The following is a 22,690-nucleotide window of genomic DNA, read 5'->3' as shown; positions in this document are numbered from 1 at the left end:
TAGGTGGATATCTAGGGGTATATTTACTAATGCTTGAAATTTGTTGTTGTTCGATTTTGACTCGTGATTTTGGGTTCGATTTAGGATATCAATTTCAAAATCAAACATAAAATCACCTAGAAAATTGAATATATAATCGAATGAAGCAGAACAAACATGTCCCTATGTATTTCTTTCAGGTGAAACATATCACATGCAAGAAGCTGTGGTTTTCTAATTCTCGTTTGCGTACATCTGCAATGGTGGGGTGCCTGCACATGCACAGGACATGTTCTCTGCATGTGCAGAACGGGTACTGCATCATCGCACACAGTGCCTCCTAAGTCTCAGCCTGTCACCTTTTGGGGGTAAGGAATCCAATGATGCAGGAGCAATGTGCACTGCATCCATCTCTGATTTAGGCCCATGATTACTACAGCCCCAGTTAACCACATGGTTAGGTCCCTTTTTATTAAAGATGTGCGCAAATCCTCAAGTGTTTCTTGGTTTTAAAAAAAAATGATAATAACATCTAAAATCATGTAATATGGACCTGTCACATATACAGCATTATTAATATCTGGTCTGATTTATTGACAGATGCTATGGCGATTGCACCTGCGATTGTACATTGAAGATGTGTGAAATTATAAAAAAAAAAAAAACATCAGCACTGAAAAGTACAGATACCCTCAGCAAATGCAAAAGCACAGCAACTGTATACACACATCCCCAGTGCACACGCACATCCATCGATAAGCCTCTGCTATATTGCTGAAAATCGAAGGCCATGCAGCATGGCAGCCTGAACAGAGACACCAGACGCATGCTGCATGAGTACAGATTCGCAAGAGCACCCGCTGACACTTGGGCACGACACATCTGCATTTTTGCCACAACTCCCCCGTCAAAGCCCAGAAATAATGGCTGACGGTCGATCACTCTGGGTAAATGTAAGCAATGCGAGCGGCATCGCTATTGGACTTTGGTGCATGCGCAGTGCGAAGCATACGCATGCGTAATTTAACAATAATTGCTCAATTGCAAAAACATCGGCATAGTGTCCGTTAACTCTCCTTTTATAGGCATGTTGTTTAGAAGTTAAATCGCTTGTCTACTATTAGACTATTATTTTGGGGAATTGTAGGTTGATTTTTGTGTTCGATTTGTGTTTGAATTTCAATTTGAATATTAGTAAATATGGGGATTCCATATTCGTCTATGTAAAAGTACTGATGTTTTGCCAATATAAATTTTGAGTTTGATTTGGTTTTATATTCAATTATATATTCAATTTTGCCTTTACTAAATCTCCAAATGTAAAATCGAATGCAAAATAGCCAAAACCCCTAAATCGAACATTAGTAAATATTCCCCCTAATGTGTATAAATGTTACATTAGTTTTTTATAGTTTCAATGTGACATCAGACAAGAGTATATTTATTGTATGTACAAAATATAGAAAATTACCCCTCAAATGCTGTTTTAGGTGTTTTTTTATATTACAGAAAATGATTTTATATTGCAAGGGTGTGCTACCATTGACGCAAATACATAATTGAAATAACAAAGAACTGAAATATGAATGTCTATATTAGGTTCATTGTTATGGATAAAATTACCTTTAATTAGATTTAATTAAAACAAATGTACACATACATTACAAAAGAAAACAGTGAAATAAAAGAACAAGTGTGTGAAAGAAAATACATAGTGTATTAAAAACTATTTCTGCCTGGGTGGATTTATTATTCAATTATAATTAGAGGTGAGCAGATTCGTTTCTCTGAGAACCGAATCCTACCGAACATCACGTCCCGAGCCCGGATCCGAATCCAGCTCGGGTTTTCCCACCTGAAACCAGAACAAGGCAAAACGTCATCATCCCGCTGTCGGATTCTCGCGGGTTTTGGATTCCATATCAGGAGCCGCGCATCTCCGCCATTTTCACTCCAGTCCTGGAAAGTGTAGCGAAGGACTTGTCTCTCTCCTGATTGTCTGTCTGTGCTGGAAGGTGGTGTGGCGACCTGCTCTGTCTTATGTGTGTCATTTCAGTGCTGTCTTGTGCTGCATCAGTCCAGTGGTGGTGTCTTGTGCTACATCACTCCAGTTACAGTGGTGGTGTTCTCTGCTGCCATATGTCCAGTGCTGCTGTATAAGTCCAGTCCAGTGGTGCTGTGTTGTGCTGCATCAATCCAGTGGTGGTGTCTTGTGCTGCATCAGTCCAGTCACAGTGGTGGTTTCCTCTTCTGCCATTTGTCCAGTGCTGCTGTATAAGTCCAGTCCATTGCAGTGGTGCTGTGTTGTCCTGCATCAGTACAGTGGTGGAGTCCCTGTGCTGCTGTATAAGTCCAGTGGTACTGCTGTATAAGTCCAGTGATACTGCCGTATATGTCCAGTGATACTGCCGTATATGTCCAGTGATACTGCCGTATGTGTCCAGTGATACTGCCGTATGTGTCCAGTGATACTGCCGTATGTGTCCAGTGATACTGCCGTATATGTCCAGGTGCTATTCCAGAGGAATGGAAAAGAGCAAATGTAGTTCCACTGCACAAAAGTGGAAGCAAGGAAGAAGCAAGTAACTACAGACCAGTAAGCCTTACATCAGTAGTGGGGAAAGTAATGGAAAAACTATTAAAAGAAAGAGTTGTGGAATATTTTAAATCAAACCACTTACAGGATCCAAAACAGCATGGATTTACTGGTGGTAGATCATGCCAAACAAATCTTATTGACTTTTTTGACTCTGTGACAAAAATAATAGATCAAAGGGGAGCTGTAGATGTAGCATATCTAGACTTTAGTAAGGCATTTGACACTGTCCCACATCGCAGACTGCTAAATAAACTTGAAAGTGTGGGGGGGGATTATAAAACAGTTAAATGGATAAGAACCTGGTTGCAGGATAGGAAACAGACAGTTGTAGTTAATGGAGTGCAATCTATGGAGGGAAATGTTACCAGTGGAGTACCCCAGGGATCTGTACTTGGTCTAGTTCTCTTTAATATCTTTGTTGGTGACATTGCAGATGGTATTGAAGGGAAGGTATGCCTTTTTGCAAATGATACAAAGATATGCAACAGGGTAGACACACCGGTAGGGGTAAAACAAATGATTGATGACCTAGGTAGGCTTGAGAAATGGTCAAGAACGTGGCAACTACAGTTTAATGCTAAAAAATGCAAAATCATGCACTTGGGTCTCAAAAACCCAAAGGCTAAATATACACTGCTCAAAAAAATAAAGGGAACACTAAAATAACACATCCTAGATCTGAATGAATGAAATATTCTTATTAAATACTTTGTTCTTTACATAGTTGAATGTGCTGATAACAAAAGCACACAAAAATTATCAATGGAAATCAAATTTGTTAACCCATGGAGGTCTGGATTTGGAGTCACCCTCAAAATTAAAGTGGAAAAACACACTATAGGCTGATCCAACTTTGATGTAATGTCCTTAAAACAAGTCAAAATAAGGCTCAGTAGTGTGTGTGGCCTCCACGTGCCTGTATGACCTCCCTACAACCCACACAAGTGGCTCAGGTAGTGCAGCTCATCCAGAATGGCACATCAATGCGAGCTGTGGCAAGAAGGTTTGCTGTGTCTGTCAGCGTAGTGTCCAGAGCATGGAGGCGCTAAAAGGAGACAGGCCAGTACATCAGGAGATGTGGATGAGGCCGTAGGAGGGCAACAACCCAGCAGCAGGACTGCTACCTCCGCCTTTGTGCAAGGAGGAACAGGAGGAGCACTGCCAGAGCCATGCAAAATGACCTCCAGCAAGCTACAAATGTGCATGTGCCTACTCAAACGATCAGAAACAGACTCCATGAGGGTGGTATGAGGGCCCGACGCCCACAGGTGGGGGTTGTGCTTACAGCCCAACACCGTGCAGGACGTTTGGCATTTGCCAGAGAACACCAAGATTGGCAAATTCGCCACTGGCGCCCTGTGCTCTTCACAGATGAAAGCAGGTTCTCACTGAGTACATGTGACAGATGTGACAGAGTCTGGAGATGCCAAGGAGAACGTTCTGCTGCCTGCAACATCCTCCAGCATGACCGGTTTGGCAGTGGGTCAGTAATGGTGGGGGGTGGCATTTCTTTGGGGGTCCGCACAGCCCTCCATGTGCTTGCCAGAGGTAGCCTGACTGCCATTAGGTACTGAGATGAGATCCTCAGACCCCTTGTGATCCATATGCTGGTGCGGTTGGCCCTGGGTTCCTCCTAATGCAAGACAATGCTAGACCTCATGTGGCTGGAGTGTGTCAGCAGTTCCTGCAAGACGAAGGCATTGATGCTATGGACTGGCCCGCCCGTTCCCCAGACCTGAATCCAATTCAGCACATCTGGGATATCATGTCTCGCTCCATCCACCAATGCCACGTTGCACCACAAACTGTCCAGGAGTTGGCGGATGCTTTAGTCCAGGTCTGGGAGGAGATCCCTCAGGAGACCATCCGCCACCTCATCAGGAGCATGCCCAGACGTTGTAGGGAATTCATACAGGCACGAGGAGGCCACAGACACTACTGAGCCTTATTTTGACTTGTTTTAAGGACATTACATCAAAGTTGGATCAGCCTGTAGTGTGTTTTTCCACTTTAATTTTGAGGGTGACTCCAAATCCAGACCTCCATGGGTTAATAAATTTGATTTCCATTGATAATTTTTGTGTGATTTTGTTGTCAGCACATTCAACTATGTAAAGAACAAATTATTTAATAAGAATATTTCATTCATTCAGATCTAGGATGTGTTATTTCAGTGTTCCCTTTATTTTTTTGAGCAGTGTAGTATCAAGGGTACTATAATGGAAACTACTGAGGAGGAAAGGGATTTAGGAGTCACTATTTCAAGTGACTTGAAGGCAGGAAAGCAATGCAACAAAGCAATGAGAAAGGCAAGTCAGATGCTTGGTTGCATAGGGAGAGGAATCAGTAGTAGGAAAAAAGAAGTGATAATGCCACTGTATATGTCATTGGTGCGGCCCCATCTGGAATACTGTGTCCAGTTCTGCAGACCATATCTCCAGAAGGATATAGATACATTAGAGAGTGTACAAAGAAGGGCAACTAAAATGGTGCATGGCCTACATCACAAAACGTACCCGGAAAGGCTAAAAGATCTTAACATGTATAGTTTGGAGGAGAGAAGGGAAAGGGGGGGACATGATAGAAACTTTCAAATATATCAAGGGTCTTAACAAAGTTCAGGAGGGAAACATTCTTCAAAGGAAGAGAAATATTAGAACTCGAGGACATACACTGAAACTGGAGGGGGGGGGGGGGTTCAGGGGAAATTTAAGGAAAAATTACTTCACAGAAAGGGTAGTGGATAAGTGGAATAGTCTCCAATCAGAGGTGGTTGAGGCTAAGACTGTAGAGCAATTTAAACATGCTTGGGATAGGCATATGAATATCCTTACAAAGAATTAAGGCTCAAAAAGGGTTGAGATTACCTATAGGATAAAAAAAAAAAAGGGCAGACTAGATGGGCCAAGTGGTTCTTATCTGCCGTCAAATTCTATGTTTCTATGTGATACTGCCGTATAAGTCCAGTGATACTGCTGTATAAATCCAGTCCAGTGGTACTGCCATATAAGTCCAGTGATACTACCGTATATGTCCAGTGATACTGCCATATAAGTCAAGTGATACTGGCGTATAAATCCAGTCCAGTGGTACTGCCGTATAAATCCAGTCCAGTGGTACTGCCGTATAAGTCCAGTGGTACTGCCGTATATGTTCATTGGTACTGCCGTATAAATCCAGCCCAGTGGTACTGCCGTATAAATCCAGTGGTATTGCCGTATAAGTCCAGTGGTACTGACGTATAAATCCAGTCCAGTGGTACTGCCGTATAAGTCCAATGGTACTGCCGTATAAATCCAGTCCAGTGATACTGCCGTATAAATCCAGTCCAGTGGTACTGCCGTATAAGTCCAGTGATACTGCCGTATATGTCCAGTGGTACTGCCATATACAGTAAGTCAAGTGATACTGGCGTATAAATCCAGTCCAGTGGTACTGCCGTATAAGTCCAGTGATACTGCAGTATAAGTCCAGTGATACTGCCGTATATGTCCAGTGTTACTGCCGTATAAGTCCAGTGATACTGCCGTATAAATCCAGTCCAGTGGTACTGCCGTATAAATCCATTGGTACTGCTGTATAAATCCAGTCCAGTGATACTGCCGTATATGTCCAGTGGTACTTTCGTATAAATCCAGTGTTACTGCTGTATAAATCCAGTCCAGTGGCGCAGCCGTATGCGTCCAGTCCAGTGGTGCTGCCATGTAAGTTCAGTGGTGCTGTTCTGTGCTGTATATTATTTACTCCAAATAAAGGGGTTATTAATATTTAATCCAAAGAATCTTTACAGGGTTTGCCCTTTGTGGTGTAGAGGTACACTCTCCTGTGCTGCATATTATTATATAACTCCTGAAAAATAATGAAGAACAAAAATTTGGAGGATAAAATAGAGAAAGATTAAGAACCACTTCCTCCTACTGCTGCTGCTGCCGATGCTGTTGTTGCTGCTGGGAGTCGATCGTCATCCCAGAGGGAAGTCGGAAGACCACTTGTACTACTTCAACTAAGCAATTGACTGTCTAACAGTTGAAGATGAAATATGACAGCAGGCATCCTGTTGCAAAGCGGATAACTGAGGCCTTGACAGCTATGTTGGTGTTAGACGTGCATCCAGTATCCACCATTAGTGCAGTGGGATTTAGACAACTGATAGAGTTAGTGTGTCCTCAGTACCAAATTCCCATCTAGATTCCACTTCACTAGGAAAGTGATTCCTGGACTGTAGAGGGACATTAAGAAAAGTGTCCTCAGTGTCCGGAATAATGCGGTTATATCCAGTGTCCACTTAACCACGGACATGTGCACAAGTGGGGCATGGAAACCTAAGGACCACATGACTATGACAGCCCACTGGGTAGATGTATTGCCTCCGGCAGCAACAACAGCTGCGGCACCAATAGCAGCATCTCACAAACGCCAGCTCGTTCCTAGGCAGGCTATGCTTTGTATCACCAGTTTCCGTAAGAGGCACACCGCTGACAAGCTCTTATAGAAACCGAGGGACAGCATCGCACAATGGCTTACCCCACTTAGACTCTCCTGGGGATTTGTGATATCGGACAACGCCATCAATATTGTGTGTGCATTACATCTGGGCAAATTCCAGCACGTCCCATGTATTGCACATACAATTAATTTGTAGTGCAGAATTTTTTGAGAAATGACAGGGGCGTGCAGGAGATGCTGTCGGTGGCCCGAAAAATTGCGGGCCACTTTTTACATCCATCCGCTGTGTGCCACTCCTAGATGGGCCAGGTGTTTGTGCCGCAAAATTGTGTCGCCTAGCTTAGTCATACAACAACCTCGGTGCACCTCTTTTTTTCTTTGCATCATGTGCTGTTTGGGGCCTAATTTTTTTAAGTACCATCCTGTCTGCCACTGCAGTGCCACTCCTAGATGGGCCAGTTGTTTGTGCCGCACGCTTGTCTTGCTTAGCTTAGTCATACAGCTACCTCATTGCACCTCTTTTACTTCTTTGCATGATGTGCTGTTTGGGGCCTAGTTTTTTTTAAGTGCCATCCTGTTTGCCACTGCAGTGCCACTCCTAGATGGGCCAGGTGTTTGTGCCGCACACTTGTGTCGCTGACAATTCCATCTTGCACCTCTTTTTTTTCTTTGCATTATGTGCTCTTTGGGGCCTAGTTTTTAAAACTGCCATCCTGTCTCCCATAGCAGTGCCTCTCCTACATGGTCCATGTGTTTGTGCTTGTGTCACTTAGCTTAGTTATACAACCACCTCGGTGCAACTTTTAGGCTCAAAAACAATATTATGAGGTGTTCAGAATACACTGGAAATAAGTGGAAATGAATGTTATTGAGGTTAATAATACCGTAGGATCAAAATTACCCCCATATTCTGTGATTTTAGCTATTTTTATGGGTTTTTTTTTTTTCAAAAATCATCCAGATCCAAAACCAAAACTTGAAAGGGTGGTTTTTGGCAAAACCTATACAGATCCAAAACACGAGCGGGGATCCAGATCCAAAACCAAAACACAAAAGATGACAAGTGCCCGCCGCATATCTCTAAGTTATAAGTTATAATAAACTTTAGTGAAAAAGAATCTCTGAGTTGTGAGACATTTATTTAGTACCAAAATAAATTACAATGTATTCAAACGTTGGTTACATAATAGTCACTTGGGGCCTGATTCAGGTCCCGACATAGCTGTGGATCATGCCGTAAAGTACTTTGCACATGTGCCGGACTGGTACTGCACATGTACAGTATGGGTCTGTGACATCAGACGCACGTGGCAGCAGACTGTCAGTGATTGTCAGTCTGCTACCATTTGGGGGTGGGGAGGGGGTGGTTACAGAGTAAATATTGTATATAAAAATAATGTTCAAATAGATAAAATAGTACAGTATCCAATGTTTAGTGTAATGGTACCACAAAGGGGGTAAGTCCGCAACATGCTGGGAAGTTCAAATGATGTCACTAGTCCTTGATAACCAAACTACATCAAAGGCTGGATGAAATTTATAGCCTGTCCATGAATCTTCCCCAATATTTTAATCCATCTATCCAGTTTTCCTCGGAATGGGTGTAGATTGAGGAGCACTAGGCTCCACCACCCCCCTCCTTTACTCTAATTAACAACCTGAACGTTATCAGATCTAGGATGAGATGCATCAAACTTTCATGAGAGATAATGTGGAGAAGTTGCCCATAGCAATGATTCAGCTGCTGTCATTTTATAGCCTGTGCCTCCATCCATTAGGGCTGTCACTAGGATTCGCCTAGCTGTTTCGGGAGGTATGATTTTAAACATACACTACTGTGTATGCCCAGCTACTCCACATGTATTTCTCCATGCCCCTTAGACTCTCTCCACTAACAGAGCCATACAAGGCCCCACAGGCCTCCCTGTAGCCCTATACCATCACCGCTATACACCACCAGGGTATATGGTCTGTTACCATTTGGCACACATACCTCAATTGCTCATGACTGCATAAGCATACAAATAGCTTATATCTGTTTAACTCTATGGGGTATATTCAATTGCAATCGAAAGCTGCCGTCTGTCGGAGAGAAGGGGTTCCGACCTATTTAATAGACCCCAGAATTTCCCGACTTGTCGGAAAGCACGTGGATCGGTGGAATAGCTGCTGATCCGTGTGCTTCTGTTGGAAACGGGGCCAAATCCGACAGGTTTTGGCCCTTTTTCTGACAATCTCAATCCGACTTTTGAAAAAGTCGTATAGACACTGTGACCGGGCCAAACCTGTCGGGTTTGGCGCGGCAGCTATTGGGAGCTGAGAGGAGGAGACAGGGGAGAGAGCAGCGGGGAGACGGGGAAGAGCAGCGGGGAGAGCAGGAACCCAGCAGCTACAGCAGCGTAGCAGGAGGATGGGGCACCACTGCTGCTCATGGCAGGGTACACCTGGCTCCAGCAAGCGAGGTTCCGCTTGCTGGAGCCGGGTGGACGCTGTCGTGAGGTCTGGCGGCATCCTCCTGCTACGCCGCTGTAGTCGCTGGGTTCCTGCTCACCCTGTTGCTCCCCCCATCTCCTCCTGTCAGCTCCCTCATCTCCTCAATTCAACTTTTTTTAAAGTCGGGTGGAGATTGTCGGGAATGGCCAAATCTTGTTGGATTTGGCCGTTCATTGAATAGGTCCTGTCGGGTCCATTCCGACAAATGCATGTCGGAATGGATCTGACTTTAATTGAATATAGCCCTATGTCTAAACCTACCTGTAATCTACCTGGATGAGTTGCCTTCTGGACTAATCACCACTCACATACCCACTGCCCAACCAAGCACTCCAGTACTGCTATGGCCCAGAGTACTGATGGGTCAAGTCTGCTAACAAGAAGCTGACATAGACAACTTTACCACTTTATCTTTCTGAAAAGGTTGGATACATTTCCTTCTTACAATGCCGATAGACCCATGTTTCATGTCTCTTAAGTATATTGCAATGTACTGTACATGCTATAAAATGTAGCATATTACAATTAATTAGAGAGGCAGAATGGAAACAATGTTACAAACAGGGTATACAGTAGTGTAGCTCCAGCTTTGGACTGATCTAATTTTCTGTTTGTAATGTCAGTAAATATCATTGGTATTCACAATCTGCTTTGTGGCACATAGTTTAGGGAAGCAAAATAGTTAAAGCTGTTACTTGCTGTTACATGCCCAACCTAGAATTTTGCAATCTGCCCACATAATACCTTGATAAATAGCTGCAGTTTGGAAACCAAGCTCTGTTTAAACTCAGTCCCACTTTACTTCAACGGTTGAGAGTGTAATAAAATTGTTGGAATCCAGTTTAAAAGATTAATTTTAGCACTTTGTGAAAGCAAAACATTATTATTTCCTCTTTTTATAAGGTACTAAAAACCCCATCATTTACCATCATGTGGGCACAAGGAACATAAAAAGCCAAGTGGACCTTTTCATGGTACAAAAAAAAGACAGTCTCGAATTACAGTTATCAGGATGTGTAATTGGAAGTGCCAGAGGATCTGTATCCTGAGCCCATGAAAAATAGTTTACTTAAAATATTTTACCTTTTATTAAAGTAGAGTAGACAGGATATAGGAACTGTAAACTCTCCATCAAAACAGAACATTACTGGCACCATATGGCTTCTAAATTATGACTTTCTTATTTTGGAGCGGTGACAGATTCTAAGAAATGTATTTTACAGGAGGAATGGGCATAATCCAGAGGTTCAAGAATGGAGCGTCTGTTGAGGCTGCAACTTCTGCAGGATTAATTGTGCAATACTTATGCCAGCCTGACCACATCTACTACACTTCTAAAAAATTGTCAACACTGAGCAATTTCATGCCTGCCTACAAAACACAATATTGGGAAACATCAGTGGTTATTAGTCCTTACTATACCCCAAACTGCATCTAAGCTTTTATATTGCATCAGGTCATTGTAGAGCAGGGTTTATGAAACACGTCCTCAGGACTAACCAATAATGCATGCATTTTGGGTATCGTCACTGAAGTCAATATACTGTACATGTAGCCGAAGGATATTTTTGTAAGCATTTTCTCCTGTCAAAAACTAAGTTGTCAGATTTATAAACAGTGGGATCAGTTTTAGCCCAGATTGACAAATATGTTGCAATAGGTCTATATTGCTGGATTTCTGGACCAACACAACAGAGACACCTTACTTGGCCTGATGGCTTACTATATGTTTGCAAATGTACATACTGTAACCGAGATCCCTGCATTACTATTACACTGGGGAACAAAAAAAATATATCTTTACATGGTGCCTGGAATTGTAGACCTGATTTTGGGTATTTGTGTGCCACTGAGTCCGAAAATACCATCCATTTCATTCTAGGAGCTCTAGTTTTTAGTTATTGCTGATGTCATTATCTATTGTTCTCATGAATACTTTTTTTTATATACTTATGATTTTCCTGATTGTCTGTTGATGTTCGTGTGTATACTTTACATGTTCAGACTTTTTATGGAAGTATAAGGTCGCTAACTACACTGAACTCGTGGAGAATTTGCTTACTTCTCACTTCTTTCTGTACACTTGGTTGTAACATGAGCATCAAAGTGCATTACCGCCACAATTTTTTGGATCGATTTCCACATTGCCTTGGTGATGTAAGCAACAAACATGGTGAGCAATTTCACCAGGGAATAAGGACCATGGATGATGGAATATGCATATGAGGGCAGACTACTGTTGGAGCATCCACCATGAATGTCCAGGAACATCTCATTGCAAGAAATCACAGAAACGCAGGTTCAGCAAGATGTCTCAATGAAGAAACTTTTGTTTTGTTGTTCGTGTTCTACGTTTCTTTTTCACATTGATAGTTTTTATTGAGTTTTTATTTTTCCAAAAAGGGACTACAGAAAAGAAATAAGGGGAAAATGGGGGAAGATACTGTACAACAATAAATAACATCTTGAGACAATAAGATAGAAAAGTCTTACGGAATGACATATCACAATCAGGACATCAAATAAATTATATACAGAACACTAAAACGTAGAATACAAATCGACAGTAGAGATGGGACTGGAAATTGTAAGGGAGGACCAGAAATTAAGAATGTGAGGATGCAATTTCATTAAGGCCAAATGTGGGCGGATCTGAACAAAGGGAGCGCGCAACCTTTGTCGCCCCTTCACCTTCCATAACATATATATGCCATGGCATCCAACAGACAAGGGGGGAGTTAACAGAAAAAGAATATGGGATATACTCTGTTTCCATAAAAAAAATGGAACTGAACTTAGCGGATCATTTTCATAAGGGGAGGTAGTGAGGGTTGGTTCCAACACTGGGCTAGAGCCGCTCGCGCCGCTATACAGATGCAACCTAAAATATAATGTAAATGGGAACTAACAGAGCCCGGATACAAATTCAATAAGGCTATAAGGGGGAAAGAACCAAGAAAAGGCTCAACACCTTATAAATTAAATCAAATATTTTTTTCCAAAAATTAATGAGGAGAGGACATGTCCAAAACACATGAAATAGGTGGCCGACTTCACAGCAGAGGCACTAACAGAACTTTGGACATGAAGGCCAGATGATGTCTTGTCTATCTAGGGTGAGGTACAGCCTATGCAATAGTTTAACATGCATTTCAGTATGATTCAAACATCGAAACATTCTATGGGAAGACTGAAAAATTTTAAACCACTGTGAACCATGAAAATAAATATCAATATCCGAATCCCATCATTTTTGACAGGTCCTGATGGAGCTGATGGAGCTCCAGCTCCAGGCCCACCCTCCAAAATAGGCCCACGCCATCTGCAGATGTCTTTGCTGCTGTAAACTAAAAAAATATTTTTCCTGCTACTGCAGCATGTATCTCCCTAGGGACCGCCCCTCTGGCATCAACAGCACTCCCCCACCCACCCAGCAGCTCTGGTCGGTTGCACACGCAGGGGACCTGATGGACCAATTTTTTTCTCTGTTTGCTGACTGGAACATAGCCCCGCCCACTTATGGCATTAGGCCATGCCCCATCACGGTATTATGCCCGCTATTTGCTAGCCTGTTGGGAGAGGACGAGTCCTGCTGGCAGCAGTGGCAGGTACTTCAATGGTGGGAAGGGAGAAGGAGCTTCATCACCATGCTTTCTTCCCAGCAAGAGCCCTGACCGCAGGACAGGAAATCAGTTGAGCAGTGAGCACTGCAAAGGAACTATAGCTTTGTACTTTCATCCTCCACATTTACAGCAGGCACTCTGACATTGGGCAAGACAGAACTTCAGTGACTAGGTAGGTAGGAGGTGTGTGCACCCACACCGTTGTTTTACACATGCTGTATTCTGCTACCACAACTGGACAGGATGCAGTTAAAATGCCAGCTGTCGGAATCCTGGCATTCAGGATACCGACGCCAAAATCCCAACAGCCGGATCCCAGTGCAACAGGGCCATTCCCACTCATGGTTGTCCATGACACCTATAGAATGCGAATAGATCCCGCGGTGAGTGCAGCGAGCCACCGAGCCCGCAGAGGGATTCTTAGCACTCGCCCCGCTGCCGGAATTCTGGCGGCCAGCATGCCACTGTCGCTATATTGACAGCCGGCAACCTTCCACTGGGATTACGTATCAGACCCCAACTGGACACTGTTACAAAGGGTTATTTTGTATTTGTGGAATTAATGTACCTATTTTGATAAATATAGTAAGTGTTCACAATAAACATTTTAAACGTGTAAGCTTGTGGATATTGCACTAATATAGAAAATGAATTGCACTGAGACATAGAACATCACTGTATTTTTATATACTGAATGTGGTCAAGATACTGGCAGCCGGAATGCCGACTCCAGAATCCCAACAGCTGCCAGCATTCCATCCGTAAGTGTAGTGGATGAGCTAGGGCCATGGGGGATAGATGTAGTTCACGGGGGGGAAGGGGGTGTTTGTAGGCTCAGGCTATGCGGGGGTCCGGAAGGTTAGGGTTAGGCTGCGGGTGGGAGGTTAGGGTTAGGCACCATGGGAGGGGTAGGTTTAGGCACTAGGGGGGTTAGGGTTAGGCACCACGGGTGTGGCATTACACACTAAGGGGGAAGGTTAGGGTTAGGCTGCAGACATGGAGGGTTATGGTTAGGGGGTTCCAAGTACCTGGAAACCCCCTTGCCCACAGATGTATCGGCGCAGTTGAGCAATATTTTTTTTCTTACCAGACAGAGCAGACTACAGGACAGCTGGCGTACGGCAGCAGAGCTGTCTGTCTCCTTTTTGTTAGTTATGCTAAAAGCCAAGGCTGCTATGTTGGGTGAATGTAGTGGGAGCTGCAGAGCGCAGCTCCTCAGGCATTTCCCTTCCCATGGGGCTCACCAACAGAGCTGGAGTGGCCGAGTCAGATGCAGTGTCGCCTGAGTGTCTGAGTGCATGTATGTGTCACCAGTCAGAGGGTGCCGGTGGTAGCAGCAGGTCGGATGGGGGGGTTGGGATGTGGGCATCTTTAATAAATGATGTTGGCTGGGTTAGCACTCTCTGACCCAGCGGGGGCGGGCAGCGTCTATATTAAATCATGGTTGCTGTGTTTTATTTTTATATAAAAGAGGTGTGTGTGTGTACTGCATACTATACTGTGTGTGTGTGTGTGTGTGTGTGTGTGTGTGTGTACCTATGCATGTGTGCGTGTGTGTGTGTATGTAAGTATGTTGTGTGTGTATGCTATGTGTATGTATTCTACTGGGTGTGTGTGTGTGTGTGTGTGTGTGTGTGTGTGTGTGTGTGTGTGTGTGTGTGTGTGTGTGTGTGTGTGTGTGTGCTATTTGTTAGGGGACATGCTCTGATGCGATTTAATCAGTAATATCTACTTGGAGTGCCGGCCACTGTCTTTGCTGAAAAAAACTAAAAAATAAATTCCATATACTTCAAAAGTGCAGCACTGGGCGTAATAAACACAGTAGACAGATTACAACAACGTTTCAGTGCTTTGCCACTATCATCAGGTTACTTTATAATCTGCTCCTTATGTTTGACGTATATATATATATTGTTTGTATCCTGACGAAAATCTTATGATTGAAACGTTGATACTCACGTTGGTTGCGTCCATTTCTTCATTTACCGGTATCTTTGAGTGCCGCACCATTTGGGTTCCTATACATTTTGGAGTGCCGGCCATGACTCTTGTATATATATATATATATATATATATATACACAGACACACACACACAACCAAACACAACCAACCCCTTCCTCCTTCCTAGCTGTGTGCGTTTGTATAGAGCACCCCCCCATCCATTGACAATTCTGTGTTTGCCCCTAAGTGTGTGTGTATATATATATATATATATATATATATCCTTGTTGGATGGACCGGCACTCTATCCCTCAAATGACAGCCATACCCCGGTGCCCTCTAGAAAACTTGGTATAGATGCCTCTTTCAAACAGCAGCGGCACTCGTGGGATTTGTAATAAAAAAAAAAACGTGTATTTCACATCAAAATAAAGCCGACGTTTTGGGGCTCACATGCCTTTTTGTCAAGGTGAGAAACACACAAACAGTACACAAATGATTATCTTTATGCTGTGAAGAAGCCCGGCAGTGCATCCCGCTCAGATCAGCGCCATGGACTTCTGTTCTGTTGCTGGTCCTTCTCCTGTGACGTCACCTGCCATGCGCCGCCCGGTCGTCTTAGCAATCGCGAGGCTGGCTTGCCCCGTCAACCAAATAGTGTTAATTCCGTTCTCCCCAGACTCCAAAAAACACCCGCAGTGTCAAAAAAAGTGTGCCTCCATAGCAACAGGGACCCTCCACCTTATGGAAAAACAAATACTTAATGAAACTAGTTAAATACCTGTGATGTTTGAAGTAGAGACAGGACCTGGATATTACTGCCCTCCAGATCACATAAAATAGAGCAGCATAATGACTCCCACATTTCTGCGCTCTGATGCCATAAACTATAAAGAAGTAGTTTTTTTATTACAAATCCCACGAGTGCCGCTGCTGTTTGAAAGAGGAGTCCATATATATATATATATATATATATATATATATATATATATGGTGGGGTTCAGAACACAGAGTTCAAAACGGACACGGTACTGCAGGGCTTGTCTTTAGCAAATTACTTTAATAATCATCCATATTAATGCTGCATACATACATATCTGAGATGGCAATGTCCCAAGATACAAGTCATACAGCAAACCAAGAAAAGCTCACGCATGTAGAACAATGCGGCATTTCGGGCCACTGCGGATCCCTTCGTCAGGTTCAGCGTGTGCTGCAAAAAAACGTGAATAACATACAATACATATACCACTTACCTATATAGCATCCCCATGCTGGCGTGGTCGGTCCCGGAGCAGCGGCGAGCTTCCGGTCAAGACGAAGCGCTTGACTGATGACGTGACTCGGGAGCGACGGTTGTCATGGCAACCCGATGTGCGGAGGCTAACACGCTGTCCCCGGCCGCTCAGCCTAACAGGGGATGCTACATGAAATAGATAAAGCAAGCTGTGTAATAGAAACAGTGAAAATACATAAAAATATACAAAAAATACAGAAAGAACATACATTTAAAACAACATGTGGTCAGAACATCACTATACAACCAATCCACATGCTGTATCTACCTTCTATATTAAAATCAACATGAAATTTCTGCAAACAGGTGATTCAATATAAATTATAGCATATAGCACTCTCCTCGTTAGGCATTCTTATGAGAGAGATAGTTACAGTAATTCCCAATATTTGATGAACTACAAATTGTACGATACCCTATGTCCCTGTCATTATGATCCTATCTAATATGCATATATGTCTCTACTTAATTAGTGCTGTAAATAATTCCAATTTATTTTCTCATTCAAACCTGCCGGTTGAATGGTGTTAAGTTTTACTATCCATCGAGCTTCCAATTTATGTAAAGCCTGGACTCTGTCACCCCCTTTCCGTAAAGGAGGAACATGGTCAATTATCTGGTAGCGAAGATCCGACAGTGTATGCGCTTTAGACAAGCAATGTCTTGACACTGGTTGTTCATTAGCGTTGCCCGCTAATGCCTGACTAATATTGGAACGATGAAGATCCATACGTTCACGTAAAGTACGTGTGGTTAACCCAACATATAACAGTCGACATGGACATATGATGTAATAAATAATGAATTTGGTGGTACAGTTAAGGACGTGACATATGTTATATTTCTTTTTAGTTTCTGGATGTTCAAAGGAAGAGCCAGTAATTAAAGCCGAGCAGGTGATGCATGAAGGACACCTATAACACCCAGCTTTTTTAATTGAACCAAAAATTCCACGTTTGGGTGTATAATCTGTGACGTCAGACTTAACTAGGTAGTCACGTAAATTACGACCCCGTTTATAATTCGTCATGATTTTGGTATGTTGGAAACATGGCAAAGATTTATCTGTCTTTACGATTGGCCAAAGAGCTTTGCTAGCACGGGGTATAACGGGACTGGCAGTGGAAAATTTAGTGGACCAAATGAATGTATCCTGATTATTTCTTTGATCTGAAGCCCTTTGCAACATCGTTAAGCGATCCTGTTGCATAACCTTATTCTTGGCTACTTCAAGGTCCTTCCAATTATATCCCCTGTTCTTGAACTTATCAATGACCATCTGTAATGCGTCTTCTAACTGAGAAGGATCGCTAGTTATACGGGCCACCCGTAGCATTTGCGAATAGGGGAGTCCCCTCTTCAATGGTACTGGGTGGTGACTACTCTCATGAAGCAATGAATTGCGGTCTGTTTTTTTATAAAAGACTGTAGATGTTAGTTTCCCTTCTTTAAGATGAACTGTCACATCTAAATATCAATATGATCAGGTCTACAAACATATGTAAACTTGATGGGACCTGGTAATTGATTAATATTATACATCATCTCTTGAAATGCTACCAAACTGCCACTCCATAACATAAACAAATCGTCTATGTAGCGAATAAACCATTTGATGTTACTGCTGTATGTGGGGTTATCAAAGAACAATTTTTGTTCTTGGTCAAACATAAAAACATTAGCGTATGCCGGAGCCACACTACTTCCCATGGCAACTCCGGCCTGTTGTAAATAAAATACACCATTGAACAAAAAATAATTTTTAGTAAGTACAAGCTCTAATAACTTCAAGAATAGTGTTTTGTCCAAACCAAAATCATCACCCACATTACTGATGAATCTATCCATCGCCTCTAGACCCCCTTTATGTGGAATGGAAGTGTAGAGGGAGGAGACATCCATTGTACATAACAATGAATTCGCTGGTAAATGCTCAAACTCCATGATTTTTTTAAGGAACATAGTAGTATCTTTTAGATACGTTGAGCATTTAGTTACATGTGGTTGAAGTAATGAATCAAGGAATTCAGAAGTGGGTTGATATAGAGAACCCCTTGCCGAAACAATTGGTCGTCCCGGAGGGTTTACCAGGCTCTTATGCACTTTGGGCAGTGTGTACAGGCATGGAATAATTGGACATTTTGGGAGTAATGCATCTCTTAGTTTGGGCTCTAATAATTTATTTTGAACTGCCTGTTCTAACACAATACTGAGTTCCTTCTGAAATTTTATCGTAGGATCGGAATCCAATCTCATATAAGTGTCAGAGCATGCAAGTTGCCGCATCACTTCATCGATGTATTGAGTCCTTACCTGTAACACAATACTGCCTCCCTTATCCGCCGGACGAATTATAATTGAAGTGTCAGAGCTAAGGTCTTTCAGTGCTTGTCTTTGATCGAATGATAAATTATGATGTAGAGGTCGAGGGGTAGCAATGAACCTGTTCACAGAGTCATTCATCAATCGGCTAAAGGATTTTAGAGATGCATTAGTAGACATGGGATAAAACGATGAGGTACTGTATTTACGAATAATCTTGTTAGTTGAATCAGCAGGAGGGTTAGTTGCGCTGTGCTGAAAAAATTATCTTAGCCTCAATTTCCTATTCATTTGGTGCATATCCATTTGCCACTCAAAGGTCCCTTATTCAGCACGGATTCCTCAACTGGAGTTAATTGTCGTGAAGATAAATTGAAAACTAGGTTGTTTTCTTGGCTTTGTTTTTTGTTGATCCTTTGGGTTTGTCTGCCGCGATTCGTTGGCTTGGGCCAGCCTCTGCTCTGGTCCTGGTTGCAGCCCCTAAAGGGGTCTATTGGCAGATACAGCATCATCCGAATCGGCGATCATAAAATCGCTGTCACTATTGGAGGAATAGTGTCCTTTAACTTGTCGACCTCTGCGTTGTCGGTATGTTGTGCGTGTTGGTCCTCTATAATTTGATTTTGTGGTATCTGTCCCAGTGAGCCATCTATAGACTTGGTGATCCTCGTAGTCATTTTGGACTACCTGTAATTTTGATTTTTTGAATTTTAATAGATCCTTTCTGTAGTTATCAATTTGTTGTGCTAATTTAGCCCATGTTGCCGCCTGTCCAGGATCCGACATAATTTCTACATGGGTAGTGTTCAGAGTCTCAATCTTAGACTTCGCTACTTGCAGTTCCCTGCCTGCCTCCTCGATGACAAGCAACATCAAACTGCATTTGTTTAATACAGATACCCATCTCCGGCAAAACTCAGGGTTCGTCCTCCCTATCGTAGGGATGTTCCGGATCCTAAAACCACGTGGAATCAACTTTTGACAGTAGTAATCTGATAAAGTGGACCCATGCAATAAATAATCAGTCTCACGTTTGCGTAAGCGTAATAATTGATTAAATACTTCATCAACTGTGTCGTCCAGTGCCTCAGGCACACAATCTTCCGCAAACAGAATTCGATCATCTTGAGCTTTGCTGAAACTGAGCATCTCCCCCATTTGTAATGATACATTAGTAACCATAATAACCTCCACTCTGTTACTCTCAGAATTCTCCATGTTTATCAATGTTTTCACTGTTATTCACCAACACGGCTATACTTCCAACACCTGTCCAACAATAACTGTAGGTGCCTTGATACGTAGGGGAATAATCCCCAAACAAATGCAGTCTCTGTATAATCCGGAACTCTCTGTAATGAATCAACTGCCTGCGTGCCCTTGTCTCTACAAGGGCACGCAGGCAGTTGATTCATTATAGAGAGTGCCGGATTATACAGAGACTATATATATATATATATATATATATATATATAGTATAGAGAGAGAGCTGAGAGGTCTCACAGAGTACTCACCCAAGGAAGCAGACGCAGGGACTCCCAGGGGACCCCGACACTTGATTAGAGTTGCGGACAGACTTCTGAGATGGGAAGGTCACCTAAGGAAGAAGAACTCCCTTTGCCTTTTTCGGGGGCATTCTGAGAAGGCACAGTTCACAAGATGAGGAGTCAAAATAGAGACGTAAATATGTCGGTGAGACAAAACTGTAATATTTAGGTAAGCATAAAGATCATGGGTGGTGGGTAGTAAATGGTCCAGAATACATGGGAACCACGCTAAAGAAGCCGATCAGGGCACACACTACTCCAAGGTGCAGACCAGTTACCTCTCACTCAGAGGACTGACGCTCCTGCTTGTAGCCCATTTCCCTGCTTCTTCAACTTGTGCAGGTGGTGAGGGGAGCAGTAGAGAGGGTTCCAGGGCCCCACCAGTGACAAATGGTGCCACCGCTGTACAACCGCACCGGAGGTGCATCCCTGGTGGGCAAAATGCGCTAATCAAGGCTGTGGCTTCCGATCCTTGGGAGGGCCGCAACCTGCAGAGACCACAGAGAGTTTTCCCAGCTCCTCGGCGCTCCCCCGGAGAGTGGTGGGGAAGCAAGAGGGAAGCCACAGTTAGGTGCAATAAGGGTAGCCAGGCCAGAGCTCCACAAACACACTTCTTCACCGGACCCCGCTAGGCCACGCCCCCATATTCTACACTTCTTGGTATTGATCTTCATAGCTTTATTTGATTGGCATTCATTACATGTATAATACAATATGTATAAATGTATGCATTTGTAAGTGTCTGGGATGTGGATTCTTGTGCTCCTGGGGAAGACTTCTGGCCTGTGTTTGTGCTGGTATGCATATCCAGAAAGCTGGTTGGGTGGATATAGCCCTTTCTCTTGTATGAGGATTTTGGTTGCATTGGTAAAAGGGAGTTGACTATTAACCTAACCTCCACAAGGATGTTTTTGGCCTAGCTGATCCCAACGTCCAGGTCACGACCCACTGACTGGGTTCCATAGAACCAGACTTGGCTTGCGGCCAGATGTAAGAGATGATGATGTCAACCGGAAGATTAGCAGGTTGAAACCGATGACACTGATGTGGAACTGATGATTTGGGTGAAATAACTGGCATCAATATTTTAGTAGAATTGTCTGGAACTGATTTTGTAGCATGATCAGCTGGGACTGTTGTAGCAGTAATATCGTCTGGAACCAATGGAGCAGGAATACCGTCTGGAACTGATGGATCAGGAATATCATCTGGGACTGGTGCGGTAGCAGGATTGGCTGGAACTGAGGTTGCAGTAGGATCGGGTGGGACCGATATTGTAGCAGGATCGGCTTGGACCAATGTTGTAGCAGGATCATCTGGGACCAAAATTGTAGCAGGATCAGCTGGGACCGATGTTGTAGCAGGAATAGTGTCTGGACCTGATGGAGCAGGAATATTGGCTGAACCCGAAAAAGCAGGAATATCATATGGCACCAATGGAGCAGGAATATAATCTGGAACTGATGTAGCCACTAATATCATCTGGAACCGATGCAGGTATGTTAGATCGAACCGATGGAGCAGGAATATCTGATGAAACTGATGGAGCAGGAATATAGTCTGGAACCAGCTGAGCAGGAATATCATCTGAAACCAGTGGAGCAGGAATATCATCTGGAAATAATGGAACACGAATATCACATGGAACTGATGGATCAGGAATATAAATTGGACCCAATGGAGCGAGAATATCTGTTTGAACTAATAGAGCAGGAATATTGGCTGGAGCTGACGGAGCAGGAATATCATCTGGAAGCAATGGAGCAGGAAAATCGTGCGGAACAGATGGTGAAGTCATTGGTGCAGCAAGGTTGTAAACGCACTAACAGTCTCTGAATAAGATATTTGGAGGAGCTCACTGGATAGCACACAGCAAGGCGATGGACAACATTGCACTGGCAGCTTGATACTTCATGGACTGCCCCATTTACACCTACTGGAAAGCAAGGATTTGCTGCTGCGATCAGCTGAATGGCTGGGTGGCTCAGATTGACTGAGGACTGGTTGCACACAGGAGAGCTCCCGCAGCTGACTAATCAGCAGCCAGCTACACAGACTGCAGCTTGTATGCTGAGCAAACCTCTCAGATAATGAACACAGCCAAACAGAATAAATTAGAACTGAAAAGCTGGACTAAACACAGTAAACAGGAAACACTGGACTGCAGGCTGTTTGCAGGCGTAAGTCATGATAAGCTACTAGTACAAGAAGGACAAAGTCAGGATCATGACAGTATGGATATATAGATTGATATATTTTATATCTAGATAAGCAGACCTGATGGGGCAGTATGGATTGTGTAATGGTTAGCATTACTGCCTCACAGCACTGAGATCATGAGTTTGATTCCCACCATGGCCCTAACTGTGTGGAGTTTGTATATTCGACCCGTACTTGCGTGGGTTTCCTTCAGGAACTCCGGTTTCCTCCCACAATCCAAA

This window comes from Pseudophryne corroboree, chromosome 7 (genome assembly GCF_028390025.1).
Source record: "Pseudophryne corroboree isolate aPseCor3 chromosome 7, aPseCor3.hap2, whole genome shotgun sequence".
In the NCBI taxonomy this organism is placed as follows: Eukaryota; Metazoa; Chordata; class Amphibia; order Anura; family Myobatrachidae; genus Pseudophryne; species Pseudophryne corroboree.
This window is presented reverse-complemented; position numbering follows the sequence as displayed.